The following is a 23,959-nucleotide window of genomic DNA, read 5'->3' as shown; positions in this document are numbered from 1 at the left end:
AACTTCTCTGTTCTTACTGCGTTCCTTTTCAATCTTCAGGCAGTGGTCCAGGGACTGGAGATGTATTTTGCCATGCAATCTATTTACTTGAGTCAGCTGCCCACACTGGTGTCAATAATTGCACAATTGATTTAAATTTGGGAATTGCAACAAAAATTTCCAATGTGTGTCGTAAGAAGAGTACTTCTGTTCAGGGCTCCAGGGAACAGGAACCTTTCAGGTCTTGCTAGGGCAATGTTTGCATGAGACAGAGACAAGAGATTTGGCACTCCCCATCCAGCCTTTGGGACTCTCTCCAGCCCCACTCCAAGTCCTCCTTGAGTGCTTTGTCTGCCTGGAATATGCCATTAAAACGTTTACAAAGCCTCATGGTTGCCTGGATGGAGAGATGGGGGAGTATAGAAACATATGGCTTTTGCATGCCTGGATGTGACCTGCTGTATAGAGGTAATAGTCACATCCATTGCTCTGCCTGCTTTTGTCTTTGGTTCCACCCACCACTGACATGCAGCTTCTAGAAAGTTGCCCATAAGGGAATATGGCCGTTGAGCTGAAAAGGGTTCCTCACCTTTGTGCTAGAAAGATCAGGTTGCAGGTGCCCTGAAAACTGTCAAGAGACACCCCCCCCCCCGAGAGTCTCTGCCTGTCACAGTAGATAATATTGAGCTAGTTGGACTAGCAATCTTCTTCCTGTGCTCTTATTGTGCTTAAAGGTTCAGGTTTCAGGCTGCCAGTCCCAAATGTTAACATTTCATATCCATGCGGTTGGGGGTAGAGAGTGGGAGAGGGAAACAGGGTCCTTCCGGAAACATCCCTATACAGTGGATGGAGGGGAATTATTTTTATTTTAATGATGTACATTCCTTCGACACTGAGTGCATACATAGCGTCATCTTGGAGTCCCTCGGTTTCTCTGCCTGGCACAGATCTCTTAGTATGTAGACCCAGGCCATTGAGCCCAAGCTACTACAGCCGCTGTCCACCATGAACCAGCAGTTGCAGCAACAGCAGCAGATATGTGCTATGTTTAAAATAATATTTTATTCTTTTGCTGTTGTTTTAAATGTTGTTTTAAATGTTAAGTTGTTTTAAATGTTTATTTTATATTTTAGTCTATTTTGGAAAGTTTGATTTTTTTTGTTAACTTCATTTCATTAAATGTGTATTCTGTACTTGACCTCCTTTATTATGTTTTATTTTGAAATCTTTAAGTTGTAGTTTCCTATTAATTATGTCCTTTAGAGTTGATTTTTGTTTGTAATGTTTTGATTTAGATCGGGGTTTTTTGATGTTTTAATGTAGGTTGTAAACTGCCTTGAGATTTTTTTCTTACAAATCTAAAGTGGTATAAAATAAAATTATTATTAATAATAACAATAACCTCTGCCTCACTCCAGGATCCTTTCTGTAAACTGTTCACAGCTTGATCAAGCCTGTTCCTTCTTCACTCACCTCAAATTTCTTTCTTTCCCCCCTTTCTCAACTAACTACTCTACATTCTGTACTTGTTTTCAGTCTATTTACAACCTGAAACTTCACAGGTGCTTGAAAGTCCATTTTTCTGTTGGTTTGTTTTATAAATGATTTCATTTACAGGCTCATATACTTCTCTATACCTTGGAAGCCTCCTGAGCATGTACAAAGTACACCTTTATTTCTGGGTGGCCTTGTTTCACTTCCGGACTGAAAACAAGTTCAGATGGTTGCACACTGCTGATCAGCGCACTCATGGTGTTTGAAACTATAAAGGAGAGAATCACCCCCTCTTTGCCTTACTTTTGAAAACTGTTCTTTCCCCTTAAAACTGAATTGTTTCGGTAGCAACGTAAGAGGAAAAATAACTATTACTCATACTTAATCTAAGCACAACTGCAAGGGCTTCTGATTAGGCTTGTAGTTATGTGATGTTGAATGTTATCTGCTAACTCTGTTCTATCCTGTTTCCCCTTCATTATTGTTTTCTTTTAAACTAAGTCACGAACCAAGTATTACTGCAAATTTATTATGCTATTTTTGTGATATACAAATGGCATGATACTTGTTCTATTTCTTTGTATCACTTGTTATTCCTATGGTAATAAAAGGTAAAGGACCCCTGGAAGGTTAAGTCCAGTCAAAGGTGACTAGGGGATTGCGGTGCTCATCTCACTTTCAGGCCGAGGGAGCCAGCGTTTGTCCACAAACAGCTTTTTGGGTCATGTGACCAGCATGACTAAACCGCTTCTGGTGCACAGAACTCAGTGACAGAAGCCAGAGCACACAGAAACGCCGTTTACCTTCCTGCTGCAGTGGTACCTGTTTATCTGCTTGCACTGGTATGCTTTTGAACTGCTAGGTTCGAAAGTATACCAGTATTTCTATGATTGTTGTATATACAACCCAATGATAGTTATTTTTAAAGTGAAACTTAGCTTGTATTTTTAAAAGACATTTTGTAATTGATTTTATACTTGTAAGCTGCTTAGAAGGCACATTGAGTAGTAAATTGATATAAATAAATAAATAGTAGTTAAAATCTGGTAGCTCTACCAGACTGTGGAAAATTATAAAAATTACTCTGTGAGCCAGCATAAATGGGCTCTCACTTGGCCAGAGACTCCTCTGTCTGGCAATAGATTGTATCATTCCATAATTCTTTAAATGGGAACAATATTAGAGCTAGCAGCAAAGAGTGGCTGGGGCAACCAAGTCAGATGGGCAGCGTACTACTACTACTACTACTACTACTACTACTAATCCTTTAGCCCTTTAATTCCCCTTTGAGTTCTGAAGGTGAAAGACAAAGCTGGGACACACCCACCCACCCACCCAAAAAAATCTGTCCCAGGCACATACTTGCGTAGCACCTGAACATTTGATATGGGTGCCCTGGAGTATTAAATATTTTTTTTCACAGGGCAGACCATCTGTAGATCTGGTACTGGTTTCTTGAATACTCCCACCCTCAGTCTTAGTTAAAAATTATAACTTCTTTTTCCTTTTTACTGTGAATACTCCATATTTTTGCTAATACAGTAAGCTTGCAACTTAACGTGGGGGTTACAGTCCAGGGATTATGCCCAAAGCCAAAATAGTGTTTTGTCCAAACCCTTTGGATCCAGTGGTGGCTGGGATTGCCAAAGTCATTTTCCCCAGAACCCTGCCCCCTTTCTTCCCCTTTGGTTTTTTTCTTCCTTTGGGAACATTTCCCAAAGAAAAGAATATATACTGTTGTCAGATTGTATGTAGCCATGGTCAATTATCTGCAGAAGGCCTGTGCAATCTAATTTTTCTTCAGTCTGATACAGAATTGATGCCAACAACGTTTCTCATAAAAATAATTGATACCTTGCCATTAGTGCCTTGTAATTTGCAATATTAAATCACAAGAGCCCCAGAAGAATTCTGTCTTCTTGCTAATGAGTCCACTTGCCTGCCCACTTTGTCAAAAGGAGTCATTATCTCTGGTCCTTACGATGCCCTTGGGAGACCTTCGCCCCATTACAAAATGAGGAGCTGGGTGAGTTGGGAGAAAAGGAAATGTCAGTTCCCTGCACTGGATACAGACTTTTGTGATGTTGTCCTGTTGCTGAGCCCAATGTTGACTTTTCCTGGGTTCCCTTTTGAAACTTTCAGAATTCCTAGAATAAAGGGATCAGCTACTCCTTTTGGAGCCAGTTTAATAGGATCTGAATAGCATCTTTTATATGTTGTGGAAGCAATGCCTGGATGCCAATAACTGAAGAATTTGCTTTATCAATGTGGAAATGGGAGTTGGATCTTATGGTTCCCAGCTCTGATGACCTTGAGGGGTGGGACAGTTTAAGGGATAATCTTCACTTCCAGACACAAAAGGATCTGGCTTAACAAATAGTAATGTGTTGCATCACTGGCATGAGACAAATCTGTTTTGTGCTTACCCTGACTACTCATAAATTTATTGCTGGCAATCCAACTCTCTTGCACACACTGAAGGAGAGGAATCTGAGGGCTGTGGATTTGATTTTTCATTGAGTATTTTTGCTTTCTTGTGATTTGTCTGGACAGTTTCACAAACCTTTGCTATTCAAATTCTTTTTATGCTTTATAAACTCAGCAACCTTCCTTTGGGAGAGCCCTTTTTTGAGGAACTGCTACAGCCCTGTTTGCACTTTCTTTGAGGGGCTATCACCTTTGTACTGTCCCCAGTTGATAGCAGATGTTCAAAGATGCACTGCAGGGGACTGGCTTTTGGAGACCATAGCTTAATAGCCCAAGGGCCAAACTACACATGACAAGGACATCCATGTTTGTTCACATCTGTTCAATTCATGTACAAAGTGTGGGAAAGTCTAATTCTTGCATGCAAATGCCGTTTGAGTCAGGGGAGCCAAACCCTCTGCCTTTTCTGCCTTACTGACCTGCAAACTTTACTGGGTTACAATAATTTCTTAACTTGTCCCCAACTTATCTGCTCTGATATGAGAAGTGATCGCTGGGCTTGTGTGCTTTAAGTGAGGCCGGAAGAGAGAGAGGCTACCTAGAGAGGCACAGCAGAGAAGACAATCAAATTGAGAGCATGCTTTGTTGTAGCCCCAGCTCTGAGGCACTGCACTACGGCAGGTTCAGTCACTGAAATAAGTTTAGACTGCCTGGTAGGTCACAAGGTGGCAGTTTTCAGGACAGTATTCCTGTCTTGGCAGGTGGTAGGCATATAGTGGAGTGTGCTTCATGTAATTATCGCTGTGGGTTTTGTAATATTACATTTTGCATTTCCAGAATTTCAGCTTTTTGAATCGATTGCAGGAAGTTCACCTGCTGGTATGCTCAAAGACTGTGGCTTCATATATTTCCACATGGTTGTCACAGTAGCTTCTTGCTTTACATTTTTGTGCAGTAGTTAGAAAACAGCCTGGGGCAGTGTTTGCCAACCAGGTGCCCTCCTGATGTTCTAGGCCGCAGCTTCCTTCAGCCCAGCAAGTATGGCCATGCTGGCTAGGTTTGATGAGAATTGTGGTCCAAAACATCTGGAGGGCACCAGGTTGGCAAAGGCTGGCCAAATGATCTTTTGAAAAGGTGATCAGGAAAAAAAGAATTGAGAAAGAATTCTATGCCTGGTAATGTCACTCTTTGTATGTAAGGAATAAATAGTGGAATTGGTATTTTCAGAACTAACTTTTTATGCTAATATTTTTATTAAAGGGAGAGGTGAGCCAAGGGCACTAGTGTAACATGTTTCCCCCTCATTCATGAAGTCAAAGGTTGCAATGTGATGAAAAATCAGCTTTCCTAACATTACTGGCACTGATTCTGCCCCCCTCCCTGTCCTTTCTGAATGACATGGAGTGGAGTTCTTGTTAACTGGCCACATCACACAGATTATGTAGAAGGGATGAGACTACCCACAGTGAAGAACATTTCTGGCTATATGTTTCATGGATTTTTCTTTTGGCACAGTCTTTACTGTTATTCATGACTATAAATGTGATGATATGGTAGTAGGAGAGAGTAATGTTTTATTTAAAAAAAATATGCTGAAGCATTTGTTGTGTTTTGCACCCAAATAGTGTACGACAGACCAAATGTATGATTTTGAGTAAACCAGCAGAATGTGTGATTTATAGCAATCTAGATTATGAAAAAAAATGCCTTGTGTTTTCCAGCTTCTTCAAGAATTTACTGACCTTGGAAGCAGTTTACTACACCATTTCAGAACAGGTTGACAAACTATTTTTCATGTATTGTTGAGCAGTCGTTCTTAAGGTTCTCCCCTTGAATTTGTTATGGTCTTACTATTTTTATTTTCTTTAACCCCATTTGGCAGGGGTGGGTGGAGAAATTCTCAAATTGAAGTTCCCATTATCCTCTAGAATGCTAGTCAACCACTGGGTTCCTTGGGCATTTCTAGTTTTGAGACCTATTTCCCATGGATCCCTGTGCATGGAATGCTTTTGGCCCAGAGTCCTGCTGTCTAATTAAGACTTTGCAGCAGGATCTTTCTGGTGCAACTTAGTAAGCCTAAACAAGGAAAGATAGAGGGGCATATGCAGCATCAGTGAGGTAGGGACTGAGCCAGGCAAGTCCATTCTGAACTGGGCCTGACATTTAAGCAGAGATGGGGGTTGTCTTGGTCTGATTCAGCATTTATTTGAAGACGCCATAAAACATAAATTCATAGTCCAAACCGCTTTCTGGGCATTCCTAAATTTAACATTGTTACCACCTTCATGTCATGAAGGAAGCATGATTTTGAGCAGGTGTTAATTGACCAAGAAGTTTTGCTAGCCTTAGTGTTGATGGTAATTTGTATGTTAACTGACAGGGGTAGGGTTGGAGTTTTAAGGTAGTGGAGTCCATGATTCTTGGCCTAGCAGGATTCTTCTTGACTGCAATATAGATCTATTCCACTTCTATGAGAGGGGAATGAAGAAGAAACTAAATTTGTACCCAGGAACACAGATAATGTGCATGCATGTATACTGTTTAAAGTAGTGATGTAAGCACTTGGAGATAATTGCGCTTTCATTTATTGCACTGTTTTTGGTACTTTAAAGAAGCCAAATACAAAATTTTCCTCAGAGTTAGTGCCCATGTATCCAAATTCGTTCCTATAAATTAAGACAGCTAAATTAGTTTTAATGTAATAGAAGCATCCATATTTCTTTGAGGGTTTCCCATAAAGCAGAGCAAAGAAATAAACCCATGAAATACAAGAAAGCACAAATAAATGTGATATCTTCATTGACTTATTTGATTCACAATACATAATCTAATATTTTTTTCCAAGTTATCTAGTGTTCATTCATTTTTGGTGCCTTTGGTCATACTGACTCTATGTTGCAAGAGGTCATCTAGCTTTCCCAGATGATGATGATGATTTCTGTAGCACTTTCAGTGTCCATGTCACTTTACAGAGTACAGAAGAGCATGTCCCCCTGCCTTTAGAGCTTGCAATCTAAAATTTGACATGTGGGGAAGAGTTGAAGGGAGGAAGATATGTTATACACCTGGGTGTTATTGGGGAATAAAGACAGGAGCCAGCATAACTGGTAATTGTTTTAATAATTCCAGTCTAGACATGCACTCTTCACTGCAAGATTCCTTTTCGAAGCTCTTTACAGCTTATATTTTCACAATGAAGGCAGCCTGTTTCACCTACTGATACTATTTTAGCATTTTGCATTGAGCCTATTCAGAGACCACACAGTGACATGACCAGCAAGCCCGGTGGCCTAAGTGAGAAGAGCTATCTTGTCAGGACTCCAGAAAAGGTGAAAATATTGGGGCACTTGAAGAAGAAGACAAATGGCTCCTTGCACACCAAGGGTTGCAAATTGGAAGCAGCCTCCCTTTCCCCCTGCTCAGTGCAAGGGGCATTTGCTGCCTCAAGATAATAGTAATGGGCACTAGTTGCATGGGTGTAAAATGGAATTAAGATAAATTATTTGAGAAACAGCTCAGTCAAAGGCATTTTAGTTGTGATGAAGCCTCCACTTAGGAGTCAGCATGCCACTACATACCCATTTGTTGGGGAGCAACAGCAGGGTATGTTTATTGTCATCATGCCCTGCCCTACTTGCAGCCTTCCTAAAAGCTCTGAGAAACAGGATGCTGGACTAGATGGACCCCTTACTTTGATTGAACTTGGCTGTTTCTGTTTTCTTTGTTCCTTTCCCTGTGCCTAAAGTGGGTGTAATGCTAAACCAGGATTGATGCTAAGCAGGTTTGAACCATATAACAGTAGTTTAAGGCAAACAAAAAGTGAAAGGGAGAAAATGCATGCTGCTCATTTGCAAACTTATAGCTAGTAGATAGCCTGGGTTAAAACTGCACTGTTCCAAAAGGTCTTAGTCAGTAGTTAAGACTGAGGGACCATTAGTATATGGTTCCCTTGACTGGGTGGATGGGAGTTCGCCTGCTCTTGGTGGGGTTACACTCCCTGTGAAGGAGCAGACACACAGCTTGGAGGTACTTCTGGATCCTTTGCTGTCACTTCAGGCTCAGGTGGTCTCAGTGGTGAAGAGTGCTCTCGGGGGACCACCAGGGGTCATCAGAGAGTCCGGCGAGGTGGTGCAAGGGGTCGGATGCAGGGAGCTCAGAGCACCACCCAGGAGAGTCCGGGAACTTTGTGCCAAAGTGACAGGCAGGCACGGAGCTCTGCGGAGGGAGAGGTCTCGGACGCTAGAGACCCTGGTAAGCGCTTAAGTGGCTCAGGAGGGGCGGGGAATGTAATCGCCCCGTCTCCTCAACAACGCAGGGGTCAAAAGCGTTGGGAGGAAAGGAGGAGACTTGGGGTTTCCAAGATACTGTGTTGGAGGCGGTCCCGCCAATCACCACTTCCGGGATCTGAAAGTGACTGAATGGTCATGGAAACTTCAGCTCCGTCTTGTACATATGTGTATAATAAAACTTTGTAAATACACCGAAGTGGAGTCGGATGTTGTCACTTGTGGAAAGCACAACCAGTGTCCTCACAAGTGCCTTCCGTCAGCTTTGGCTAGTGGCCCAGCTGTGCCCCTATGTGGACAGGGATAGCCTAACTAATGTTGTCTATGCTCTGGTAACCTCTAGGTGAGATTACTGCAATGTGTTGTAGGTAGGGCTGCCTCTAAAGACAGCTTGGAAACTTCAGTTGGTGCAGAATTTGGTGGCCAGGTTACTCTCTGGCGCAAGATGTTTTGAGCATATTATACTGATCGTGGCCCAACTATACTGGCTGCCAATTAATTTCCGGGCTCAATTCAAAGTTCTGATTTTGACCTATACTGTAAAACCTTAAACAGCTCAGGAACTCAATACCTCAAGGGCCACCTCTCCCCATATGAACCCACCTGGAAGCTGTGGCCATATTTAAGGCCCTTCTCTGTGTGCCTCCTCCACAAGAGGTCCAGAGGGCAGCAACATGAGAACAGGCCTTTTCTATGGTGGCTCACCACTTGTGCAGTGCTCTCTCCAGGGGGGCTGATGTGGCTCCTTCATTACATATCTTTAGACACCAGGTGAAAACATTTCTTATGAACCAGGCCTTGGGTTGTTTAACATTCTATGGCCTTTTAAATATGTTCATGGGATGGGGGCTATTAGTGGAGGTTTTTTTGTTTTATTATTTTGTGTTCTCATTTTGTATTTTTATGTTGTGAACTGCCCTGTGATCTTCAGATGAAAGGCAGTATACAAATTTAATAAGTAGTAATAATAATGAATAATGATGGGTTGGGGCTCTTTCTCAAACAGAAATCCTTGAAAATTTTAACATAATTGCCCTTGAACTGCCAACAGGTGCTTTTTTTTTCTTTTTTGCATTAACACCATCATTATGCAACAACTGCAAGTCCAAACAGATCAAATCTATACAGTACATGCATTTGAAAATTAACAGTATGTGTAGCAATAGACTCCTTGCATTTGGAGTGTGCCTACCAAAAATGATTTGAAGGCTTTTGGGCAAAGTATTCATAGCAGTCATTGCCAGGCAACAGTCTTGTCAGATGATGGCAGGCACTGGGCACTTCATCTTTGTATTAAATACATTCTTCATGTTTTTGCTACTAACTGTCTCCAGTCAGTGGAAAGATAAATTTGACTCACTACCCAGGGAGGCATGCCCATCCTTCTTTATTGTGACTTGTTGTATGGGAGAATATGAATAGAATAATTTATTTTGGAAGAATGTAGTTCAAGGGAGCTGGGTTTCCTTTTCCTTTCCTGCCTCCATGTAAAATGTTGATGCCTTTTGCATTCTCCACTGTATAAAAAAACCCTAAAATTTCCCAGGCTCATGGAAATGTATTAAACTTTGCCTTTCAACTCTGTTTCAGTTTTTGAATTGCAGTTTCCTTTCCTCACTTGCACACCCTTCCAGGGTCAGTTGCCCCAAACATGCCTTTTCCTTTTAATGAAATGAAAATTTGCTTATTTTTGTATTAATATGTTTGAAATATTTGTGCACAATTTCATGGGCAACTTTCATGACATAAACTAGGGGTTCCCAAACTGTGGTCCACGGTCAGTGAGTATCAAGCTGTGGTTGCACAGTGTGACTCTGAAGAACAGCAGGACCAGGAGCTGCTCAGTTGTTCTCATCACTTGAGAACCCAACTGGCTTCTTCTCTCCTTTGTAGAGGGTGGGGAGGACATGGGTGTTGTTCTCTCTTCACTGGGGATGAAGGGAAAGAAGGAAGCCAGCATCTGTTGCTCCTGTGGAAAGCCTTTGCTAGTCCCGCCCACCCTTTGAGATTTGCAGTCATATTAGGTTTAAAAGAAAAGTGGGGAGAAGTCTCCCACCTACACATACAAATCCCTCAGTAAATTCCTCTCGTTTCTGTTCTGTGCATACTTTCCTTAGCATTCTAAGGTTTGTCAGTTCTATTCAAGAAATGTAACCCGGGTTTCCTGTTCAGTAGTTAAGATTTGAGTATCAGAACAATTTGTTTTCTAACAGATAGGAAAGGAGTGTGTACACACAATAGTACCTTTCTGTCTGTCAAGCATGTAGGCTTCTGGCGTTTTAGTGCTAATTAGCAAAACAACAACAAACAAACAAACAAAAACCCCAACCCCCTGTTTCATTAGGCTGGCTTATTTAAAAGTGCTGAAATACAGGTATTGTTTCCTCTTCAGCATGTGTAGCCCTTGACTTTTATAATATTGGCTGTGCAACTAATGTCTGAAAAATTATTTTCTTGTGTCTAATATTTGGTGCATGTTAGCCACTCTGCTTGCTTATACCTTTGCACCAGTCTTCCCCAACCTGGTGGCCTCCAGATGTTTTGGACTGCAACTCACAGCCTGCACCAGCATGGCCAATGGCAGGTGATGATGGGAGTTGTGGTCCAAAGCATCTGAGGGGGACCAGGCTGGGGAAGGCTGCTCCTCACTGTTTCCCAGTTCTCATTTTAAGTGTCTTGTTATCCACATTACATTGAGGGAAAGTGATTTCTTAACTTGTTATATATTATTTTTGTAAGAAAAATGCTAAGCAGCAGTTGGCTTTTCCATGAACTGCAGCATGATGACAGAGCAGCAGGTAGGCAATGTAGACAGGCAAGCAACCAGTGTAGGTTTTGTGGGGGGGAGGCGGAAGAGCTGCAGCGGAATAGGTAGGGCAGTGCAGTCCCCTAGCAATCAATTCCACTGCTCCGGACACAAACACCACTATTTCAGGGGTTATTAAATGGGTTGTTCCTTACAGTGGCACCTCAGAACTCAAACGTAATCCATTGCAGAAGACCGTTCAACTTCCGAAACGTTTGAGTTCCGAGGCATGACTTCCGATTGGCCAACAGCTAGCTTTTTGCACAGCAGAAGCCACATTGGACATTCATGTTCCGAGGAACGTTCGAAAACCAAAGCACTTACTTCTGGATTGTATGCGTTCAGAAGCCAAAATGTTCGCGAATGGAGCCATTCAAGTTCCGAGGTAACACTGTATTGGTTTGCAGTGGATGATTCTCTTCTTAGACTTCCTTAGTCTTACTCCTGTGTGACATGGCTAAAGACTTTTAAAATAGTATGATTTCACATGCTTCCCAAACAGTATGAAGCATAAAAAGCTTTCCTAAAATGTAAACTGTTAGCACTTTACATAGTTCAGGGTCTTACTGGAGCCCATTATTAGGAAATTATTTCTACTATTTTTGAAAACATGATGCACAATCAAAAAGCTCTGGAATTATAACTCTAAATATTGACCATCTGGCCTGTGCAATCATATTGATGTAGAAATAATGAGATATGAGATAATAATCAAACTGAGTAGTTCTGCTTTGGCCTGCTGATTTGATTCTTTTGGGTACACTGCAGTAATATATTCCAACTTTTCAATACCAGTTGCTATGAACAGTACAGAAAAACATTTCCTCCTGCTGCCTCAGAACTGGCTGTTTTTCTCACTTCTATATTGGTTTCTAATATTAGTTCACAAAGCCCCTGTGGGACTGATTGGGGGTCACAGAGTATAAGTCCACACATACAGTACAGGCTTTGTTGAGTAAAGATACATCCTGTGCATATGCAACCTAAGTTAAACACCCCTTCAGTTCTTAGCCCTTTGGTTATGCTCTGAATCATATTCAGGTGACATTGGGCTGTATCCCATCTTGGGTCTCCACTACTGCAAGGGCTCAGAAATGCTAATGATTAAGTGGTATATAAGTGTCTTAAATAAACAAGCAAAATAGAATTTTTAGAGTTGCGCAACAGAGGAATCCAACACGATATTTACCAATTCACCCCACATAAGCGGGGGACCTGTTGGGATGATATGCCACCAGAGATTTACAGACTCAAAAGGATGCTGCCAAGATGGTGTTGAGAAAGGTCGTTCTTGGCTGAGCTCCGCAATCTGTTTTAATTATTTAATTGGGGTTTGTTTGCTTTTTGTGTGATACTGCTATTGCTGGCTCAGCAGCAATCTACCGTAATTTATCAGGGGCTAGGACCTTTTCAGTGTTGTTTTATACTATGAGGAGCCAAGAATCATTAACCAGGTTTAAAGGGAGTTCAACAACTGCAGGTCTTCTGTCCCTTTGGGGTTCTTGTTGTTTTGTCTTTACAGGTTTTAAATTTTATTCTAAGGCAGGCATCCCCAAAGTTCGGCCCTCCAGATTTTTTAGACTACAATTCCCATCATCCCTGACCACTGGTCCTGTTAGCTAGGGATCATGGGAGTTGTAGGCCAAAACATCTGGAGGGCCGCAGTTTGGGGGTGCCTGTTCTAAGGACTCAAAGGGATCTCTGAATGCTCTGAGGGATTTTCTAGTTGGTAGATCTGGTGAATGTCCTGAGGCCCTTGACTTGCTATGGAATGGTGAGATTCAGAGGGCTATAGATATAATTGCTTCTGAGCATACTCTCTGACACAGTGGAGTACATTCGGCTCCCTGGTGTACTTGGGAGTTACATGTGAGGAAACAAGTCAAGGACGGTTAGAGTGCAGTTAGTGCAGGGGTTGTCAGCCTGGTCCCTACCTCCCAATAGTGGGCGTTTCAGGATTCTAGGTGGGCGGTAGGGGGTTCTGTGGCACAAACTGAATCCTCCTTCCATCAAGCACTGGTGGGCGGTAAGGAAGTTTTACCATCAAGAAAGGTGCATTAGTGGGTGGTAGGTATGAAAAGGTTGACTACCCCTGAGTTAGTGCAACAATGACTGGACACATGCTAGAGCATGATGGTGAAAGCAGTGAAGAGGGCCTGCTTTGGTGGATTCTTGAGAAACAGCCCAGAATAACTCTTCAGGGTGGTCCTTTGGCTGTTGACACCTATAGTATATCAGTGGATGGAGTCTGGGACCCCCAGAAACCCTCCATGTTAAGCACTTTGAGGACAAAGACATTCTTCTCTTTAGCAAGCTAGGTGCCATGACTGATGCAGTCCCAGAAGAGATTTCCAGTGCCCCATCAAACCATGTTCTGTGGGATCAGTTTCAGTTTTTGCAACCTGATTACATTGACGTAGTGCTTGCACGCACCTAACAATGTGCCCTCTTCATCCTTCCTCTTCTTGGCTGATTTAAACTAGCTGGGGTGAAGCATGACTGGCTGAATTCAGGGGGTGGTACTGCCCACCCTTGAAGAAGGTGTTAGTGTTGCAACTCCTGGAAAAAACCCATCCTGCACTGAATGGTACTGAACAACTACCATCCTATTGCAAATACCCATTTTGGGGAAAGGTACTTGAGAGGGCTGTGATGACACAGCTGCAGGCATTCTTGGAGGGAACTGGGTTCAGACCTTGCCTGTGATACATAATATAAGTGCCAAATTGCAATGTAAATTGAACCTGAATTAACAGTCGTGAAACTTTCAAAAGCTACTTCTGGCATGTAAGCCTGAAACTAGAAATGATGTAGACTCAGATCGTGTTGAAACCATGTGGGTTTTTAAAAAAAAGAATTTAAGTGTGATGCAATTAAGGAGTGCTAAATTCTCTCTCTCTCTCTCTCTGCCCACTGCTTATCACCCCTCCACCAGGTGCTTTTCTCACTTTCAGTGTCAAGAGCCTGGTTGAGAAAAGGCATAGAGGATAGAGGTAATCTGTGGATTCAGCACCACTTCCCTATATGTTCCTTTGCTCTTAAAATCAACCTTGCCCCCTGCTTCATCCATGATTGCAGTATGTTTGTACTTCTCAGAATAGGTCAGCCACCATTATGACTCCACGTGTCTTGGCAGGGGCGTAGCCAGTATAAAGACTGGGGGGCAAGAGGGGGGCCAAGGCACGGGAGGGGAGAGGCCACAAAGTGGGAATGTGGGCGGGGCTATGGAGCCCAGGTGAAACTGACTCGGGTCTCACCTAGGCGCCGCAATTTCAAAACTCCTGGCTCCTGAGAGGGAGGGGGGCGGTGAATTGGGCTCAGCGCTTCCACCGCACTTTAAAAGTTGTCCATGGACTTTGCAGCAGGTCGCCAATGTCCCAGTTGAAAATAAACATCTAAACGGAAACATGCAAAATCCACCCCAGCCGATCCCCCGGGGGCCCCTACAGCCCCCTCCCGTCCTGCTCTGATTGCCCCAGAGAGCCAGCAGCAGCTCTCACCCCAGGGCTGTCTTAAGTGTCTGTGGCGCCATGGTGCATGGATCCCACGGGGGTCCCCCCGCCCTCTGCAGCCAGAGGATGCCTATTGGCAGCGAGGCTAGACTCTCAGACAGCAGCCCCGGAAAGAAAAAGACCATTGTTGCATCACCACTTTTGCCTATATGGGGAGGGAAGGGGAGGAGGGGGGTCGGCGAAGTCGCCTCAATGGCCCTTCTCCCCCGGGACTCGCGCTGCCTGGCCGCCAAGGTGCAAAAGCTGCTGCCTGCAGCTTCGAAAGGCGCGCGGGCGCTGCTGAGGGCTCCCGCGATCCTAATTCCTTGCAGGCAGCAGGAGATCACAAGGGAGTCTTATCTTGCCTTCCTCTCCCCGCCCCTGGGAGAAGAAATTGGGCACAACAGAATAATCTCAGAGTCCAGCAAGTCAGAGTTCTGGCTGGCAGAGCAACTCACCAGCGCACAGTCGGCTTTGCCAAAGGCGCGGCAATCTGCGCCCTGAGGAGCGCGCAGCGCCGGGCGGCTGCGCTGGGCTGAGCAGGCGCTGCTCCTCGACAGAGGCAGCTCTGCTGCCGCCTCGCTTAAGGCTCCGCTGCTGGAAAAGGAGCAAAGCGGACAAGGCGGCCTCTGTGCTTTTTACGTGGCAACGGCAGTGACAGCGCCCCCCTGGTGGCCTGGCGCCCTGCGCCACCATGGGCCTCCTCAGGGCGCAGATTGCAAGCGCAGCAGGAACAGCATCCGCAGCTGCCGCTGAGTTGCCCGCGCGTGTGGCGGGGCGCGAGGAGGATCCTGCGGAGGGAGGAGGGAAAGAGGGGGGGAGGAAGGAGGGACGAGGAGGCCGGTGAGGGAGGGGCGCATCTTGGCCAGGAGCAAGGCGAGGAGGCCGGCCGGGAGCCCAGGCAGACGGACGGACGCAGAGCCGCTGCTGCAGAGGCCCCGACCTTGTCCACCTCCTCCGACTGCCGGGTGCTGCACCTCTCAGCTGTTTTTTGCTTCTAGGGGGGCAGCTGCCCCCCTAGAAGCAAAAAACAGCTGAGAGGCGCAGCGCAGCGGCTCCAGCTCCCGCGTGAAGCTCCAGTGGTGCGCGGGGAGCGTGAGCCTGGGGCCACCGCACTGTGCCTTCTGGGGGGGCAGATGCCCCCTGCCCCCCTGCCTACCCCCATGTGTCTTGGAAATAGTTCCTGTGTCTAGTGTATCATGCTAAGGTCAAGGAAAACATGTAGACTAAATAAAGATGGGAGTGCAAGAAAAAAGGTGAGAGGGGGGAAGTTACACATTGCCTTAATGAAGTCACCAGCTCTTTGGAGACCTTCCCCCAAACACAGTATTAATATTCAGCAGATGACTCTGTAAAATTCAAATGAGCCAGCTGAGGTTATACACGTGTCCCTTTCTCTGGCAGCCCACTTAAGTGCAACACTCCCCCTGATATTCCTCTTCTGCTTGTGGTTTGGCCTGGATAGTCCCCCATCAGGTTGGATGTTCTGTGGACTGGGGAGACCAGGTGCATTTACTGCTGCTGTGAAACCACTGTGCATTATGGATTGTTTGAGCTTGGATGCTCCCCCAGCAGTGACTTTGCAGGCTGCTGAAATAGTTGCTCCAGGGCCACTTTTCTCAAACTCTCAGGGTGTCTCTGTGTGTGTTGGAGTGGCCTTTCCAGGGATGGTGTCACGTGCTGGGCCTGTTGCCCACTGAATCTGTGTAACTGCCTGCCAGATTCATTTGCAGGAATTTGTACACCACTTTTCAGCAACTGCTCCTAAAAAAAGCAATTCTACAAAACAAATTAAAATTTGCCACAGAAAACAGCCATTGGAACAGCAGGAAACCAGCCAGGAGGGACAGACTTCCAAAAGCAGAACAAAATATGTCATCTTTACTTGCTTCCAGAATGCCTTGAGAGAGGGAGTCAAATGAACAGCTCACAGAGGAGTGTTTCAGAGCTCTGCTGGCCACTGGAAAAGACCAATATGACTTCGTCATATGATGAAATTTGAACCAAGGCATCACTGACAGATCTTAAGCTTAGACTGGGGATACCCCATCAATTGACATAGGTACCCTCTTGTCTGTGTCTGGTGTTGCAACTTCATGCCCCAGCATACGAATCACCTTCTATGCTAGGAAAGGAGACAGCTTATACCTTATCTTAGATCTGAGCTATTTTATCTGAGAACGTTGTATATTGTTTGAACGTTTATTTTGTGTACGCTCAATAGAAAAGATTTGTTGTACTTAAAGCAAGATAAAGATAGAGGCAACCAAACAGCCCACACTTCCTTTTCAAAGCTGCTTCTCAAACCGTGCTGTTCTCAGACTGCTAGAGTCTTGGTAGGTGAGGTACATTGTATTGCATTAGACCCGTGTTGAGGGTCCTCAAGCTCTCAGGTCCTTGGAACTCCTCCCCTCAACTCTTTGCAGGGCTGCAATCTCTTCATACAGTCCTTAAGGCATCTCTAGCTTGCCCTCAGACCTCACCATGGGTCACCCCCACTTGCTGGCCCTGCTTCACATCCTTAGTGTTTTGCCTGGCTGAACTCCTGATTATGCCTCTTGCTTGTCTGGGCGGAGGATAGAGAAGTGAGTTGCAGTGTTTGAGGTGAGTGAAAGGTTACATGATAGAAGTTTATGAATTTATGCATGGAGCAAGTGGATAGAGAAAAGTTTTTCTCCCGTTCTCTTTAATAATAATAATAGTAATAGTAATAGTAATAATATAACAAAGACCTTACAAATACAACTGTTCCAGAGTCTTGGAACAAGGAACAGCGTAATGGATGCCAGAAGAAACCCCAGACTGTCAATGTGGTGCCAGCAAGCAATTCTTTTCGAATCTCAGAATAATCAAGAAGCAATTTACTCCTGATGCATTTGATTGGGTGATAACCTTCCTCGTTGGTTTTAACGGGACAAAAGCTGTATAAAATTGGTAACTAATTCTGACATTTTTCTGGGAGCAAAGCAGTGGACAGGTTCTCTGCTGGCCTTCAACCTCCAAGATCTTTTGGTAACATGGGTGGAGCTTAAGGCAGTGGTGGGTGGGACCAGAACTAAAAGTAGGTGCAACATCCCCCCCCCCCGCCACAACCTGTTTTTCTCTGTCGTTCTGACACCTCCCCCTCTCTCTTCACACTCACTTATCCTCCACCTCTCTTTCTGTCACCCCCCCTTTTTTCTAAAATCAGGGCCACGAGGGATCAAAATAATAATAATAATATATTATTATTATTATTATTATTATTATTATTATTATTATTTATACCCCACCCATCTGGCTGGGTTTCCCCAGCCACTCTGGGCGGCTTCCAACAGAAAAATAAAACACAGTGATCTATTAAACATTTAAAGCCTCCCTAAACAGGGCTGCCTTCAGATGTCTTCTAAAAGTCTGGTAGTTGTTTTTCTCTTTGACAACTGATGGGAGGGCGTTCCACAGGGCGGGCGCCACTACCGAGAAGGCTCACTGTCTAGTTCCCTGCAACTTGGCTTCTCGCAATGAGGGAACCGCCAGAAGGCCCTCTGTGCTGGACCTCAGTGTCTGGGCAGAACGATGGAGGTGGAGACGCTCCTTCAGGTATACTGCACCGAGGCCATTTAGGGCTTTAAAGGTCAGCACCAACACTTTGAACTGTGCTCGGAAACGTACTGGGAGCCAATGTAGATCTTTCAAGACCAGTGTTATGTGGTCTCGGCGGCCGCTCCCAGTCACCAGTCTAGCTGCTGCATTCTGTTTTTTAAAAAAATATTTTTTATTAGATTTTATCAAACATTTAAGAAAGAACATCACAGATTAACATTTTAACGAAACAAACATATAAAATACAAAACAATAAACAACAATAAACACATCTCATCTCATCACATCTTATTAAATCATTTTCTCTTTTGCTTCCCCAAATCCCTTCTAACTGATTTTCATTTTAAGATCATCTATAACAGTTTCTAACTCATTGCATTTAATTTTCATCATCATATTTTTCTTGAATTCCTCTTAATTTCCATCTTTTATTTAAAAACTCTCTTTTTCTACTTGTAATCTTTTACTTTTTTCCCTAATGCCTTAACATCAATATTTCCCTAGATCAGGGGTGTCAAACTCAAATTCATCGGGGGCCGCATCAGCAGTTTGGTCACCCTCAAAGGGCCAGTTGTATCTGTAGGACTATGTGTCCACTCTTTATTATCATAAATTATTGTCACTGCATTCAATTATTACTGTTTTTTGTAATAATGTAAGTAATAACTAGCAGAAACATAGTCAGAATAATGGCAAGTAGATATTCAAATGTACAATTATTGTACAATTTATTGAAAAATGATTTTTGGTAACTGCACTGGGTGGTGGAGGCTCGCTAGGGTTTCATGCAGGACCTTTGCAGAGCTACTAGTACCTGGAGATGCTGGGGTCCTTCTGCATGCAGGACAGATGTTCTGCCAGTGAGCCACCACCCTTCACCAAAGGGACTGGCTGAGGTTGACTCACTGGAGCTGCTCTCCTGGTTCCAGGGTTTAAGGGCCAGAAGTATAAAGCAGCATCCTATGTTTCTGATGAGAGGGAGGGGAGGGGAGGGAGGGAGGGAGGGAGGGAGGGAGGGAGGAAGGAAGGAAGGAAGGAAGGAAGGAAGGAAGGAAGGAAGGAAGGAAGGAAGAAAAGAGGGAGTGGGAGGGAGAGAGGAAGCAAGGAAAGAGGGGAGAGAAAGAAGAGTAGGAAATAAGGAAGGGAATAAAGAAGGAAAGAAAAAGAAAGAGGGAGAGAAGACGGAAAGGGAGAAAGATGGAAGGAAGTAGAGGGAAAGAAAGAATAAGAATGAGGGAGAGGAAGAAAGTTGGGAAGGACGGAAGGAAGAAAGGAAGTAAGGAAGAAAGAAAGAAAGAAAGAAAGAAAGAAAGAAAGAAAGAAAGAAAGAAAGAAAGAAAAGAAAAGAGGGAGCAGGAGGGAGAGAGGAAGGAAAGAGGTGAGAGAAAGAAGAGTAGGAAAGAAGGAATAAAGAAGGAAAGAAAAAGAAAGAGGGAGAGAAGACAGAGATAAAGAAGGAAGGAAGGAGAGGGAAAGAAAGAATAAGAACGAGAGAGAGGAAGAAAGAAAGGGAAGGGGGGGTCGCCGCCTTGATTCAGCGCCAGAAAAGAACGCGAAGGGACCCAGGGGCAAAAAGCATTTCCCCGGCCCCAGCTGTTTGTCGGCGCTTTGTTGGCGCGGCGCTTCAGCAGCAAGGTCCCACTGCTGGGTCCCGCTGGCTGGGGCGCTCGGCGGGCCATATGACGAGGTCTGGCGGGCCGGATTTGGCCCCCGGGCCTTGTGTTTGACACCCGTGCCCTAGATGTTCAGTCTTTTATTACTCAAAAATGGTTCCCTAAATACACTGTGAATTTTTTCCAATCCTCCTCCATTCTCTCATCCGCTTGATCTCGGAGTCTTCCTGTCAATTCTGCAAGTTCCATAAAGTCCAACATTTTCATTTGCCATTCTTGTAGAGAGGGTAATTCTTCTTTCTTCCAATATTTCACAATTAATATCCTCGCTGCTGTGGTGGCGTACATGAACAAAGTAACATCTTTTTTGGGGAGTTCTTCCCCAACTATACCAAGTAAAAAGGCCTCTGGTTTTTTCACAAATGTGTTTTTATATATCTTTTTCATTTCATTATAAATCATTTCCCAAAAGCCTTTTATCTTAGGACATGTCCACCACATATGATAGAATGAGCCTATTTCCTCTTTACATTTCCAGCACTTATTATCACCCTGCATTCTGGGTTAGTTGCAGTTTCCGAGTCACCTTCAAAGGTAGCCCCACGTAGAGTGCATTGCAGTACTCCAAGCGAGAGATAACTAGAGCATGCACCACTCTGGCGAGACAGTCCGCGGTCAGGTAGGGTCTCAGCCTGCATACCAGATGGAGCTGATAGACAGCTGCCCTGGATACAGAATTAACCTGCGCTTCCATGGACAGGTGTGAGTCCAAAATGACTCCCAGGCTGTGCACCTGGTCCTTCAGGGGCACAGTTACCTCATTCAGGACCAGGGAGTCCCCCGCACCTGCCCGCCTCCTGTCCCCCACAAACAGTACTTCTGTCTTGTCAGGATTCAACCTCAATCTGTTAGCCGCCATCCATCCTCCAACTGCCTCCAGACACTCACACAGGACCTTCACCGCCTTCACTGGTTCTGATTTGAAAGAGAGGTAGAGCTGGGTATCATCCGCATACTGATGAACACCCAGCCCAAACCCCCTGATGATCTCTCCCAGCGGCTGCATGTAGATGTTAAAGAGCATGGGGGAGAGGACAGAACCCTGAGGCACCCCACAAGTGAGAGCCCAGGGGTCTTAGCGCTGGAATTCATGGACATCCAATGAAGCTGAATGTGGGAAGATGCAGGATAGATAAAATAAAGAACTTCTTCATGCAATGAAGAATTAGACTATCAAACTTGTTGCCACAGGCGGCACCAACCCAGATGGCTTTAAAAGAGGGCAGGGTTATCAGTGGTTACTAGCCATGATAGCTATGCTCTACCTCCACAGTTTGAGGCAGTAATGCATCTGAATACCAGTTGCTGGAAACCACCGGAGAGGAGAGTGCTCTTGTGCTCAGGTCCTGCTTTCATGTTTCCCATAGGCATCTGGTTGGCCACTGTGAGAATAGGGTGCTGGACTGGATGGGCCGCTGGCCTGATCCAGCAGGCTCTTTTTATGTGGGTAAGTGTAAAATGTAACCTTTTGTAGATAGGTAAAATTTGCATTTGTTGCTTCGCCCACTTTAGACTCTGGCACCACCAACTACAAGCATGTGGTCCCAGAAAGGTTGCTCAGATGGGCATGTGGCCCTTGGTCTGTAAAATGTTGCCCTCCTTGTTTTAGATCAACAGAAATACCAGGTATGTTATGCTGAAGTAGGTGTGGGCAGTTTAGCCACTACAACTATGAGAACACATCAGGTTACTATTTATTGGGGCTGCATGGGAAGTGGCTGGCAGATGAGCTTTCTGGGTAAGGCAGCTTTGGAGGAGGGAGACAAATTTCCCCTCCTCTTTTACCCCAGTCCCTCCATTTTCCACAAACTCTCCCAGGACTCTTCAACTTGTCAGCTTCATAAATTCGGTGTTGTTGTAAAAATAAGAACTTTCTCCCTTGAGTGAAAGCAAAACAACATAAAATAAGCATAGCATAAAATGTCTAGGATACTGGGGATGCAGATTCTAAACAATGTATTGGAAACTAGTAAATGCCTTTAAAACTTTCAAGAGGACTGAAAAAAGATCTCATGGAGAATTTTTCACTCCTGTTCTTACTCAGGGCAAATATCCAATTCTCTGTTGTAACATATCAATTCCATGTGCTTTTTTATTTCTGTCCTCTGGTATGACCTCTGTCTCAGCTGGCAGCCTGTGTGATCTTAACGCATTTTCCGGTTCAAAATAATAATACATAGGAAATTCAAGTGGTTTTTTTTTATTATTTCCTTTCCTGCCTTCAGCCAGTGTTCAGGATGTACACATAATTCATAGGTCTGGATATAGGGCAGCAGTTGTTTTGCTGTCTAGTCTCAAGCATAGACACTGGCTATGTTGGCACATCACGTCTTGTGCTTGTGCTGGAAAGAAAGAACTGCTTGTTGCATCTTCTGGACCCAGAATTGTTGTTAACATGAACCAGTTTCAAAAGCCATAGTTTGGAGTTGGATTGTTTGAAGCTAACCACAGTTAATATTAACCACAGTTCATCACTCCCCATAATACAAAAACCAGTTGTTAACCAAACCAAAAAGCTTTCCAGACAACCCCTGGCAGCATAAGTGTGAGTGCATAAGACCAAGGCTTATTGCAGCTCATTCCTACTCACACAAGTTGCACTAAACCATGGTTTAACATGATGTGCAAAATCAACTTAGATTTTGGATTTCAAGTTTTCTTCTCAAAGGTGGGAAGGGGACTGCCTGAAAATGATCTCTCTCAAACGTCTTTACAAAAACGAATAAGTATTTTGCCTGTTCTCTCAAGAGCAGTATTTCTCTTTATACTATCAGATGAAAGAAGCTGTTGGTTTGGCTGCTCTTTTGATAAAGCTAAATTATGCTTATTGCTGCTGGGGTTTCACTAGGAAAATATTGATTGTCAGTATAACAAGAATTCCCTCGCTGCCTGTTAGTGGCCTCAGCCAGCTAAAACCTGGCAATGGAAAAATCAATAGATGTTAACAAACTCCCTCTGTCTCTAAATTAATGTCTGTCTTCATAATTCTCCTGGTTCCTGTCAAGGGAAATCCCAGGGAATAGATGTTCCATGGTGGCTGGAATAAGGGACTGATTTCAGGGAAAGCCCTACCACACCACACATTCCTTTGCCCTGAGTCAAAGATCTGGGTAAACCATGACCCATCTCAAGTTTCATTTGCTTCCAGTTGGCTCTTCTATGTGCAATGCCAGCACCACCCCCATGATGGAGGACATGGGATGTGCTGGTAAATATTCAGTGCAGAATTTTGCTGGGAAATGCTTAGCAGTATCAGCAGCTGTGTGTGGGATTTCTTTTTTTGTCAGGCCATCCACAAAGAGTGAGGCTGTGCCAAGATATTATGAATCCCCTTAGCTTAGCTTCTCTGGGACATTTATAAATTCAACAAAACTAAAACTGTAAAGCTATGCCTGGACTGTATCACTTTAAGTGTAAGTGGGGGATTTGCACATTCAAATGCTGATGGGTGGGTGAGTTCCTTGCATATTTTTAAAAAACTTAACCCATCGGCAAGAAGGGTTTGGTTTGTCCTCTTTCCTTTTCTGAAGGATGCCTTCTTCCCTCTAATTGCTTCTTTGTCTCTGCTATTTGACCATCTGGCCTCATCTTCACCCTGGTGGTAGTTTTCTTGATGAGCAGTAGACCACCTAGGTGAGCTTTTAATAGTATGCTTCTGAACAACCCCAAACATTCTGGTGAGACTATTTTCTTGAATTGGCCTTTCAGCTTCTTTCTTACCAATACCAAAGTCTCTTTTGAAGCCAAATATGACTGTGTGTGATTTACTTGGCTATTGGCCACTTACATATACAGTCATACCTTGGTTTTTGAACGGCTTAGTTCTTGAACGTTTTGGCTCCCGAACACAGCAAACCCAGAAGTGACTGTTCAGGTTTGTGAACTATTTTTGGAAGCCGAACGTCAAATGGGGCTTCCGCAGCTTCTGATTGGCTGCAGGAGCTTCCTGCAGCCAATCAGAAGCTGTGCTTTGGTTTTCGAACATTTGGGAAGTCAAGTGGACTTCTGGAACAGATTCCGTTCGACTTCAAAGGTACGACTTTATGTTGAATTTGATCCCAGTTTATTCAGCAACACTTGCATCTTGAACCAGGTCCTGGACAGTGTTTTAGGGTACAGTCATTTAGGGTATCTAGAAATCTTAACTTTGTCCTAACTGGAACAGTAATGTACCCATTCTATCTAAGGGTAAGTGAAATAACCCACCACTACAGCATTTTC

The 23,959-nt window shown here is 44.2% G+C and overlaps 1 protein-coding gene across 2 annotated transcripts in view; it reads left to right on the top strand.

Moving 5' to 3' along the window:
* The window catches only part of AMMECR1 (AMMECR nuclear protein 1), a 99,528-nt gene that overhangs the window by 40,818 nt on the left and 34,751 nt on the right, over nt 1-23,959 (top strand). The gene's annotated exons all lie outside the window — the stretch shown is intronic.

The sequence above is a fragment of the Zootoca vivipara genome, chromosome Z2 (genome assembly GCF_965207765.1).
Source record: "Zootoca vivipara chromosome Z2, rZooViv2.hap1.1, whole genome shotgun sequence".
NCBI classification, from domain to species: Eukaryota; Metazoa; Chordata; class Lepidosauria; order Squamata; family Lacertidae; genus Zootoca; species Zootoca vivipara.
The sequence above is the reverse complement of the archived record's forward strand: the minus strand, read 5'-3'. Positions and strand labels throughout refer to the sequence as shown.